The sequence below is a fragment of the Rutilus rutilus genome (assembly GCF_951802725.1).
Source record: "Rutilus rutilus genome assembly, chromosome: 11".
In the NCBI taxonomy this organism is placed as follows: Eukaryota; Metazoa; Chordata; class Actinopteri; order Cypriniformes; family Leuciscidae; genus Rutilus; species Rutilus rutilus.
The window spans coordinates 35,809,028-35,821,490 of NC_140216.1; the positions used below are offsets into that span (position 1 = coordinate 35,809,028).

At 36.8% G+C, this 12,463-nt stretch overlaps 1 protein-coding gene across 2 annotated transcripts in view; it reads left to right on the forward strand.

Annotated features, from left to right (window-relative positions):
- The window catches only part of hivep1 (HIVEP zinc finger 1), a gene marked incomplete at its 5' end in the record, with an annotated part of 62,252 nt that overhangs the window by 12,854 nt on the left and 36,935 nt on the right, over positions 1-12,463 (forward strand). The window lies entirely within an intron of this gene.

Sequence of the window (12,463 nt, forward strand, 5' to 3'; positions counted from 1 at the left end):
TGGCAGAGGAACCACGTTCGGATTTATACCCACATTCATACTATATAGAGCATGCTTTTTTAACGGTCGCGAAGTAGGCCTAAATTCAAATGTAGTACGTACTCTGAGACAGTATGTGCTTTCAGACGCACTGAAACGCTAACAGGTTTAGATCTCTCAAAGGAGACGCAGTGATGGAGTTTGTGATGGAGCTGTGATGGAGTTTTATTGTGGCGTCAGATTTTTACCTGTTGTGTCATGCTTATTAAAGCAAACCAGTATTTCCACACTTTACTGTACAGTTTGAATCTGTGAAACCCATGCTGTCCTCGCTCTCTCTCACTCGCACTCCTTGTTCCCTGCGGCTGGGATCACCCTCCGTTTTAGCAACAGTAACTAAAACAGATGCGCAGTAACAGGTTTGGCCATGTCTGTTTGGCTCCCTGCAAACCTTAGAGAAATTTAAGTGTGTGTGTGTGTGACAGAGAGTGAACAAAATAAATGAATGTGAGAGATTGTTTTTTTTTATAGTGACGTATGGAACAACTATGCATGTGTGTATTATCAAAACCTCTGTTATTCTGTGGTCAGTGAAGATCTTTAAAACGGCTTATACGTATAATGAAGGGAAAGGTATAATTCTGCTCTTTATTTCTTTAAGGAATAATTCTTTTTTTCCACCACCCATGGAAACACTGACTCTTTCCAGTCATTAAGCTATAAATTTAACAGCTTTGCTTTACTTTTTTTTACTTTTTTTTGTGTATTTTTTTAAGTGTGTGAAGGGGGATCCAGCACATACTGGCTGGCAGTCGTACAGCATGTTTCTTTGTTTGCCCACAGTGGAGAACTGAGGCGGCCACCTTAGGCTCAGAATCTTTGCTGGAGTTTGTCTACTCTAGTGAGCGGTGCCAAACTAAGGCCATGTCCACACTAATACGTTTTCATTTGAAAACGCATCTTTTTCTCTCCGGTTTGGCCTTCCGTCCTCATTGAGACAAGCTGTTTGAAAACGCTCTCCCAAGTGGATACATTTAAAAATATTTGAGGTATTTGAAAATGATGATTCATGTTTAGTCATGTGACGCATATTGTACCCATAGATATCTAGGGATGCACGATATATCGGCTGCTATATGAAAATTTGTCTGATATATTAAAACTAATAAATGATGGATTTTTTCCTTCAGCTGAGACACTTCAGATGTGCACTGTTTATCATGATGGTTTTGAATTGCTTGAAATATGATTGGAATAACTTCAAAAAAGGAAAATCGTTAAGTGCAACATGTGCAGTGCAAGTCTGTCATATCGGCCTCATACAATTATAATGAGAACATTATAATTGTGTGCTTGGGACATGGCTTTTAATGGTGAGACTTTTGTTTAAGTAATCAGGCTATGGAAATTTGGCCAATATATCGGTTATCGGCTTTCAAAAAAAAATTATCGGTATTGGAAAAACTTTTCATATCGGTGTATCCCTATAGATCTCTATGGTTTCCTGCAAATTCTTGCAAAAAATCCTGCAAAATTTTTTATTTACTTGCAATTGCTGTCCTGTGGCAAAACATGACAGTTGCGTTTCAGACCATGCGATTTTGAGTGCAACCTGGATGAGTAGTACTGGGATATTTTGCTTAAAAATACGGGTGCGCCGAAATTTCGGCCACTGAAAATGTTCGGCCGAAAATGGCATTATCGGTTTCGGGCCGAAAAAAAAAAAACCCAGCCGAAACCGTAAACCGAAATGTCACCCGCCCCTCCCATCCGTGCGCAAGCGCTTAGGTTTCAATCACCTATCAAAGATTAAGCATGTCAGCGGTATGGAAGTATTTTAAAGTTTCAGATGAGGACACCAAAGTTGCAATATGTAACATTTGTTCTGCAAAAATCTCAAGGGGGGGTGCGGTGCCAAAGAACTTTTCAACAACAGGTTTGATACACCACCTGAAATCACGTAAACAATGTTGAAATCACGACATCCTCCTTGTTTACATGCAGCAGCAGAATAGAGGCCCACTGCCATTCTGTGATTTTGTGTGCAGTTATTCAGATAATTGTGGATCTTGAAGAATAATATTATTTGGTATTATTATTTATATTTATTGGCAAAAATATTTTAGGTTTTGTTATGTAACTGTTAATAAAAGTTTGATATATATATATATATATATATATATATATATATATATATATATATATAATATAAGTTTTTAAAAGAAGCAATTTTCGGCTTCTGTTTCGGTTTTCGGCCAAGTGCACCCTAAATTTTCTGTTTCGGTTTCGGCCCAGAATTTTCATTTCGGTGCATCACTACTGAAAAAAATTCTCACGCTTTCCTTCTGGCACGATTATTTTATATGTCTGCTCTCTGTATCATCTGGTAAGGTGATTTAAGCATTTTCAGATGTTTCAATGTGGATGTGGACGCTAGTGCGGACAGGAAGCGTTTTGGACTGAAAAACACCGTTTTCAAATGTAGACGTAGCCTAAATTGTTCCCACTCGAATTAATGAGACGTTGCACTTTTACAGTGTAGAAGCTTTTTTAATTATAATCGAAGCAAAGTAGTTTTGTGGCAAAAATGTGGCCCACTTATGGAATAGAAATTCTCAATTGCACACTCTTGCACTTTCTATTAAAAGTACATATTTCACCGCTGATGGAGGAAATCATATGTTGCCGTTTTGTTTTTATCACACTATGGGTCAAACAGTATTTTCTAGTCTGTTACAAAAGCAAGGTGTTATATTTCATTTTCTTACGGCCATAGCTGCTTTTGTTTAACAAGCTAAATCTGTTGCCATGGTCACGACTAAATGTATTTAACATTGTACTTTGAATTGTTCCTGTTATACAAGAAACCCTTAGTTTTAGCTAAAAGTTACTTGATATCAGCCTCTGTTGTCTTGGCTTTTGGCTTTTACAGTAGCAACAGTAACTGTAGTAATCAGTGTTTTGGTTGAAACTATGGTTACCGTAGTAAAAAATGACCCTCACTCTTGAGCGTCTGTCCTCTTCTGTAACACTTTTAGCTGTCCTGCAAACCCTCAAACTGCTCACTCTCGTAAATAATACAGCCGGTGTAAAATTTCATCTAACTACTTCCCTCTTACTGCACACAAGATTTTTCTTGGCTATTGTTCGTTCTTGCATCCCCCCCCCGATCGTTCCACCCCCTCACCGTGCCTGAACACCATTCAGACTTTCGTTTTGAATGTCTGTCAAGCTCTGACTGTGTGTCGGACCAAAGTGACTAATGCTGGACCAACGCCACCCACCTGCTATAGGCTGAAAAGGTTGTGCGAGTGTGTGTGTGTTCTGCACATTGCCTTATTTTCTCTTCAGAGGTATTTCTGTGTGAGCACTGCATGTTGGTCCAACGTTTAGAAGAGATTGTGTATTTACATGCACATTTTCAGGGCATACGCCCATATACGCCTATACGCAGGAGTTTAGGCCTTCCAGTTTTGTGGTCAAAACAACGATTCGACTCCGTTTGGCATGACAGATTAAGATAGCGACAGAACAGAGTGTTTTCATCTCTCTCTCTTTCTCTCTGTTTTCACGTAGTCAGTGCACCACATGCTCATTGCCGCGGTGTCTGACAGCACGCTGTAATGCTCTTTTTGTGTTTCTGTTTAAACGCATTGCAGTTCAAACACTACGTCACACTAATGGACAGAATATTCCAGTTTTGTTTCTTGTGGTTGCAGCTTGTGAATGAAAAACACCACACTTGTTGAATTTTTCAATGTTTGTAGAACTGCACAGATTAATTAAATCCCACAAGTAAATCCCAGAAATGTATCCCAGGTCTTAAATGTGTAACCCTGCGGCGTTTTGTTCTTTCTAAGTCAATCTGAGGTTTTGGGCAAGCTCATAAAACTGCATTTGAGACCCATTTCGCTTTTGTAATTTTTATTACAAATGTGCTTTTGTAATTTTTAATAGTTTTCTTTTTAGCTATCTTTTTATTTCAGCTTTAGTCAATTTACAACTTCAACTTCAACTTATTTCAGTTTATATCCCAAGGCAATATTTTGTTTAACAACATTTTTGTTAAAATTTTCCATCAAAAATTTTAGCTTTGTTTTATTTTAGCCTCATTTAATTTAACAAAAATGATCTTTTAGTATTTAACAACACTGCTGTTCCCCAAATCTGTCATTATTTGCTTTTTTGCTGCAACATATACGTCATAAATGTTAACCAGCACTCAATTATGTGTTATCTATTTCAGAAAGGCTGCATTACATACAAAAGTAGTCTAAAACAATGACTATTTGACTATGGGTTATTATTAATCAGTAGTTTTCATAAAATATTACAAATTAGTGCTGTCAAAACGATTAATCGTGATATGTTAGATGCGATTACTCGCGATTAATCGACTTTGAAAGTACTGATTTTGTAATATTTTAGTCGAAAAAGACTTTCCATTTTGGCTGATGTCGCGTGTTTGTGTACAGTATTTATGTATGTATGTATATCTATATACATTTAGTAGGGATGTTAAAATTTTAAATCTAATTAATTACTCGATGTGGTGATAATTTTTTCGAATGAATCGCAAATTAATCACACATCATATTGGGCTAAGAAATTACCCCCAGAGGATAATTTAATAAGTCATTAAAAAATAATAATTTTAACAAGTAATTTTTTTCCAAGAACTAGTTAATTTAGGCTAATTAACGTGTTAAATTGACAGCCCTAATATTTGCAGACTTTTATGTTAGATGCGATTAATCGAGATTAATCTGTTTGACAGCACTATTAGGTTACACATACAAGCTTTTTTTTAAGTAACATGCATCGATGGATTGTGCACAATATGGAACTTGCATTAAAAAAGTAAACTCTAAAGCTAAGGATAAAGTGATGCTCTATTTTTGTGAATGTGTCTTTGTTTGAAAGCAGAATTGCTCTAAAGATATCAAACCCTGACTGCGGACTACCGGCAATCCTTATAAGGGTGTTGTGTGGGGCATGCCTGTGTGTGTGTGTGTGTGTGTGTGAGACTACACTGGCAAAGCCTAACGGTTTACACAAGCGAAGCTGGATCTAGCTGTTGCTAAGGCAACAGGAGCAGCATGAGTGTGTGTGTGTGTGTGCAGGTGCCGTTCCTGTGTGTGACTGCGGGAGGAAGCAGGGAGAGAAAGAGGGTTTTTTCTCATTTTAGGAAGGAGGAATGACTCTGTGAACGATTGATTATCTGTGGGAGAGACCCCAACGGGAACGAGAGGATGACGATAGAGCAGAAGAAAGGATTGAGAGAGAAAGAGGGGTAGTTTGATAGAGAGGCAGCTCTGAACGGGAGCCCAAGGACCCAGCGGGAGTGCGGTAACCCAAGTGACTTTCATACAGAGAGGAAAAAAAGACATAATACAGTAAAAGGGTGCAGTGATATAACGTATTCAGACATAACGACTCCTAGAGATGCTGTCGAGCTCCAACAATGATTCAAAAGCACAAGAAAGTAGTCCGTTTGAGTCATATGCTATATTCAAAGTCTATTCAAAGCCAGACGCTTTTGGGAGATTTTTTTATTTTTGGGGTGAGCTATTCCTTTAAGGACTTATTTATGTGTTCATGTGTACTCCGATCTCACAGCCAGAAAAATCTGCTGCCTGCGCTGCTCTCTCTCTCTCTCTTTCTTTCTTGTGTGTGTGTGTGTGTGTGTGTTTTCAGAGGCGCACAAAAGCAGATTCCCCCTGCCAGCACAATGCCAGATTCACCCGGTCCGTTCTGGAAATTCCTCCAGTTCTGACGGGGAATCTGGGCTTTGCCAACCGCTTTCCTGCTTCATCCAGACCCAGTCTCCAGTCCCTCGTTTCTTTCCTGGGGTCACAATCATAACAGACATCGAGAAGATTTTTTTAGAGGTTTTTAGCAAAGCTGATATATGATGCAGATTAAATGTGAATTTAATTATAGCAAATGAGATCATTTAAATAAGCAAATAAGTAATTTTAGCAGTTTTGTGGACATTTATTTAAAATTTTATTTGAATAAATACTATTGTTCAAAAGTTTGGGGCCAGTATAAAGGAAAAAAGGAAAAAGAAAGAATTGCATTTATCATTTTGTTCTTTTGAAGAGCTTTAATGTATTTTTGATCAAATACATGCGTCCTTGATGGGTGGAAGAAACCCAAACTTTTGAACCATAGTGTATTAAAATGTTATTTCACATGAAAAATTATTGACATTTGAGATGTATCAGTATTATCTCTCTCCGTTATAAAACCGCTCATTGACCTGGATGCTGCACTCTAAAAACTGCCGGGTTAAAAAAATAAAAAAACCTTAACCCCACTGCTGGGTCACTATTGGGCAGAGCACCCGCTGGGTTGGTTTGACCCAAGTGCTGGGTTTTACCATTTAACTCAGATTTCTGGGTCATTTATTTGACCCAGCCAGAGGGTGAAATTAACCCTCTTGCTGGGTTAACTCTTACTCATGTGCAGGGGTATTTCCGGTCTCATTGCCAAATAAAACAAATGTAAAATAATTATTGTCTCTGTAATACAGAGTTTTTTTAATAGTTTAATAGTTGTTGTTTTTTTTTAAACATTTTTTTATGAAAAATTAATTTTAACTCTAAAATGAGCATGCTGCTACCACAACTTATTACAAATATAAGTAAATATTTCATATTAAAGTGGCGTGCTCCTCGAGTCAGACGTGAAGAATCCAGAAAGTTCTGCAAAGAAGGAAAAACTTATAGACTAGCTGCTGGGTCAAAATAACCCAACCAGCTGTTTATTTGTGAATGACCCCCTAACAACTCATTTGACCCAGCATGAGCAACCCAAGAATGTGTTTACAGAACCCCAAACAACCCAGCATTTTGACCCGGCATAATCAACCCAACAAGCATTTTTTGGAGTGTGATTGATATTAATGATAAAATGTATAATAAGGCTGATAATCTAATAATTTGAAACTTTTGGCTGATTAAGATTTTCAGGCTTTGGTTTGTCTGAAAAACATTCAGCTGAAGTGAACTCTAACACAGATTCACTCAAACGCTTTGTGAAAGCTCTAAGATGGTCAGGACTAGATTCAGATGTTTCCTTCTGTGTTGCCATCACACACTTTCTCTCGCCCTTTTGACCTCATGTTGCAGAGTAAATGTTTGTGTGCAAGTGTAAATGTGTAAAATGTGACTGTTTCCCTTTAAAACAGATTCACACCCCTAGTGGACGAGAGCCAGAGCGAGTCTTTGATTCTCGATACAATCTGTCCAGCAGCAGGACACCTCCTCACACTCTCTCTCTCTCTCTCTCTCTCTCTCTCTCTCTCTCTCTCTCTCTCTCTCTCACACCCACTCTCACACTCACACTCTCACTCTCTCTCTCTCTGTCTTCAGCCTTGGCTTTGTCCTTGTCCTTCAAAACCGTTATTTTCAGCTCCGAGTGTCTTAGCAAGGTCATATAATATAACATAAATAACTGATGCAGAAACATCCAGTTGTATTATATTAAAGTATATGGTAAAAATATGGTATTTTTCACATTATCTCTTCTCACATTTCTCTCTCTCTCTCTCTCTCTCTCTCTCTCTCTCTCTCTCTCTCTCTCTCTCTCTCTCTCTCTCTCTCGTACACTCACTCACACACACACACGCACACACACACACTCACACTCACACTCACACACACACACATACTATAGAGCTGTATTTTCATAAATGCTACACCCTTACATAATTTGTAAAAGAGAGCATTTTGTAGTTTTAAATGTTAAAAGTTCTTCATATAGTATAGTTTAGTTTGTTAAACTAAATATGTATCACTTATTGACCTGATGGTTTAGGCATCCTGCAGGAGAAATAGAGTTAGAGCGATCAGAAAGGCAAATGACCTGAATGAACCACTGCATCTGTGAAGTGCTTTTCAGACAAGTGAAGTGTTTTACATGTAAATGAGATTCAGCACATTATTATGACAGTGAAGCACCTTGTGTATGATGTGAGACTTCCGGCGAGTTCCTGTCCAATCAGACGCGTCAGCAGAGACAACAAGGAACTATCGGCTGTGTGTTTGAAGTGTCGCTGCCCGTGCTGTTCACTGCAGGGTCAAACGTTTATGGCTGATGTCAGTATTGATTGTGTAAGCCGACACAGACTGTAGACCGCATGTTCACGACACCTCTGATCATGAAACTGGGAAACCATGTAGGGGCGGAGCTTCATTTTGTACTTTGTAATTTGATTGGATCTGATTGGTTCCTATGGATGCTTGTTTCCGCCACGGAATAAAACAATTTAAAAGATAATTATTTGTAAAAAAAAAAAAAATTAACTAACTTTTTATCCTTTTATCCCACAATTCTGACTTTTTTTTTTTAGAGTTTACATCTCGCGAATCTTCATACCTGCGTGATATAAACTCGAAATTCGGGGGGAAAAAGTCAGTCTTTCCCCCCTCAGAATTGGGCTTTATAACTCGCAATTGCAAGTTTATCTCACAATGCTTGAGAAAAGAAAACGCAATAGCGAGAAAAAAAGTTAGAATTACGAGTTTATATCCCGCAATTCTGACTTTATAACTCGCAATTTTGAAAAAAAAGTTAGATATTAACTTGCAATTGTGAGGAAAAAAAAGTCAGAATTGTGAGATAAAAAGTCACAATTAGGCTACCTTTTTTTTTTTATATATATATATATATCATGGCAGGAAAAAGCTTCAATATGTTCTGATGTGATTGGTTAAATTAAATTGTCCCCTTCCCACCCAGCTATGGTTTTATGTCTCCAGAAAATAAATATTACTGTTATTATTATTATTATTATTGTTATTATTAAGAGAGTAAACCGAGTCAGTCTTTTAAAGCAGGGTTATTTAAGTATTATTTATATGCTCTCATATTTTTTTTGTATTTTCAATTAGCTTTTACATTTAAATTATTAGCTTTTATTTTAATAAAAATTTTAGCAATTTTATTATGTGCTTTTTTATTATGAGCTTATTTCAGTTCAAATGTTTTAGTTTAGGTTTTTCATCTAATATTTAAGTATCTTCATGTCATGCCTTATAGGCACATTTTATTTTATTTCAGCTTTATTTTTATTTTTAGTCTTATTTTGTAGATAATAACCCTGCGTGGAAGTCAATGTAAATTGCCATTTGAGTTATTCTGGATATTCCATGAAACGATTAGAGTATATTGGGACTTATATTTATTCTTATCCAGGAAATGAACAGTGTAGGAACTCTGATATTCCTTTTAACCCAGCAACAGAGAAAATACCTATTGAAAGTCTGAAGATGAGATTGTGTGATGGCATCATAATTATATTTCTGGTTTATTATGATGAAAAGGGAGTGAACTAAATGATTTGAGAGGCGTGTATGATTTAAATCGGAGAGCTTGTGAAATATAATAATGCTGAGTATTGATTTCTGCAGAGAAAATGACCGGGGTGTGCTTGGGAATAACTCGCGCTCGTAAAAGAGCAGAGATTGATTTCTGAACGAGTGCTAAAGAGGCACGTGAAGGTGTGAACGTAGAAACGAGAGATCGTGAGCAGGAAAGGGTTAAACGGTTCTGCCGTGAACATGTGGAGGGAGTGAGCTGGGATGAATGGGTGTTTGAAAAAGAGAAAAAAGCGAAAGACAGATGTTGATTGGCAGAGAGGGATGAATGGGAAGAGGTGGAGATGCGTTTGCGGTTCATGCGAGTTCTCATTTGCCCTCAAGCTTCTTCCTTCAGCAGCTGTTGCCATGGGAATTTCCTCGGAGTCTTCCCTCCTCTTTTCCTTTCATACATCCAAAAATTAGAAACAAATTAGTTAGAAACCATGCATTTCCTGTCTGGAGAACACAAGGGCGGCACCCTGACAGACAACGACTCTGCGATGGAATGCTAGCCTAGTGCTCTGCACACTATAGATTGCACATCCTGTTTTTTTTCTATGATTCATAATTTTGGAAAGAAAAGAATACTTTTATTCAGCATGGATGCATTAAATGAATTAAAAGTGACAGTGAAGACATTTACAATGCTACAAAAGATGAAATATTCTATTCATCAAAGAAAATGTCACACGGTTTCCACAAAAATATGAAGCAGCGCAACTGTTTTCAGTACTGATAATAATACATGTTTTTGAGCAGCAAATCATCATATCAGAATGACTTCTGAAGGATCATGTGACACTGAAGCCTGGAGTAATGATGCTGAAAATTCAGCTTTGATCACAGGAATAAATTACATTTTTAAAGTGCAATAATATTTCATAAAAATATCAAATAAATGCAGCCTTGGTGAGCAGAGATAAGTTAATAACATTAAGAAAAAAATCTTACCGACCCCAAACTTTTGAATGGTAGTGTATAAAGCAGTATGCAAATGTAAACATTAGTATGCGACACTGATGTCACATGACCTCATCATTTAGCATTTTTAATTCAGAATCTCAGAAATAGCATTAAAATGATTATTTTGCATTTTAGATCCAAAATGTCAGTTTAATGAGAAAAAAAGGTTAATAATACTTTTGTTTCATTGGTGCTCCAGGAAATTGATTGTGGGTATTCTTCAGCACAGTTTGTTCTGTTGTACACTGCAAATGCAGTAGGTGCTCCATGCATACCGAAAATGCTACTCAAAAATCAGTAGTAAACTCTTAAAAATGAAGGTTCCAAAAAGGGGGTTTCCCAGCGACACCATAGAAGGACCATTTTTGGTTCCCCAAAGAACCTTTCAATGAAAAGTTCTTAACAAATCATTTTTTTCTTATGTTTATGGTGGGATACTGTTCCAGCTTTGTTTTGTTTTGGTTTATTTCTAGGTTTTAGTCAGTAGGTTTTAAGTTTTTTAGTGTATATGGGTCTGTTTGTGAATGTGTGAGGGCTTGTTTATAGGAATAAGGTTGTGAAAGTGTGTGTGTGTGTGTTTGTGTGTGTGCTCTGAGCGTGAGAACCGCTCGGCTCTGACTAAACTGCGCCTGAGGTCTATAAGTGTGTGTAAGTCTAGGTGTATGATGACTAACTTCATATTCATGTGTGTGTCTGTTCGAGTGTGAGAACAGAATTCATCCACCCATAACACGAAGCTCTAGCAGGTGTTAACCAGAGAGTCACAGACAGCTGTGTATAGGTAAGCGTGTGTTTGTGTGTGTGTTTGTGTGTGTTTGCATGCCTTCCGGTGTGTTAGCATCTAATATGTGTGTGTGGTCACAGTTTACCACAGCAGATGAGAGGAGCATGTCATGATCGTGACTGGTCATGTTTTTTCCCGTTACTTTTAGTTGTTTTTCACCTTTAGAGGCATTTGTGTGTGTGTGTGTGTGTGTTCTTGTGTGTTGTGTTGCCCAAGAGTTGCGGTCGATGCTATAAATTTTGCATTGCCCAATGCACCAATTCTCTTTCCGTAAAATACAATGTTATGTTAGCAAATAAGACGTACACAGTACACCTATATGCTTGTTTTACATAATATATATTGAAAGTGTATGATTGTCTGGCATTTAGCTTGTTTGCAGATGTTGACGCATTGAATTTGCACTTCTTTTAATCAGCAAAGTGAGCAAGGTTATTGTAATGTAAATCTATGTCGATAATCACAATATGTATCAATGTAATGTATAAATCTCTATTAATCTCTATATCATCATGTTGATGATCTAAAAACGTAACATTTTGTGAAGATGAATGTTGTTTGGCCTGTAATTCGTTTAAAAGCTTATGTTGATCATTAAAGATGGCATAATGTAAATCTGAATGTACCAAGCAATGTTTTGTGGTTACTATCAGCTGAATGATAGATAGCCTATGTTGGTAGTCTTAAGATATTGTTTGATTAATTGGTTAACATCCTGTGACATTTCACTATCGTAAACTCAATATCATAATGTAGTGTAAATCTTCATATACATCTCAGAATATCTGATTGTTCGGATGATGTTGATGATCTAAAAAGGTTACGTAAATATGAACACTATTCAGCCAATTATTTCGTTAAACAGCCTATGTTGATCATTTCAAATGTCATCATGTACATCTGAATGTATATCTCAAAGTTTTGTGGTTACTGATATCGGCTAGATGACAAATAATTGGCTGATATTGGCTAATCTGTTAACAGCCTCTAAAGCTTGTGATAAAATGGTGATCTCGATTTCATAATGTAGTCTAAATCATTATAAATCTCTCAATATCATCTGATTATTTGGTTATCAGCCGATGTTATTCATCGATAATAACACAATGTTGGATGTCTCAATGTTGTGATTACTGACATCACATGACAACTGAATAATCAACCTCAAAATGTATGATTTATCTATTATTTACCAATGTAGTGTCAAAATATTATATCACTTATCCATTAGCAGCATGTGGCATTTCAATATCACAATATATTGTAAATCTTGGATCTAAATCTTATTTCGTCATCAGCCGATGTTGATAATCTAAAAGTGTTGTACTATGATATAATTGTTAATATACATTTCAAAATGTATTAATAT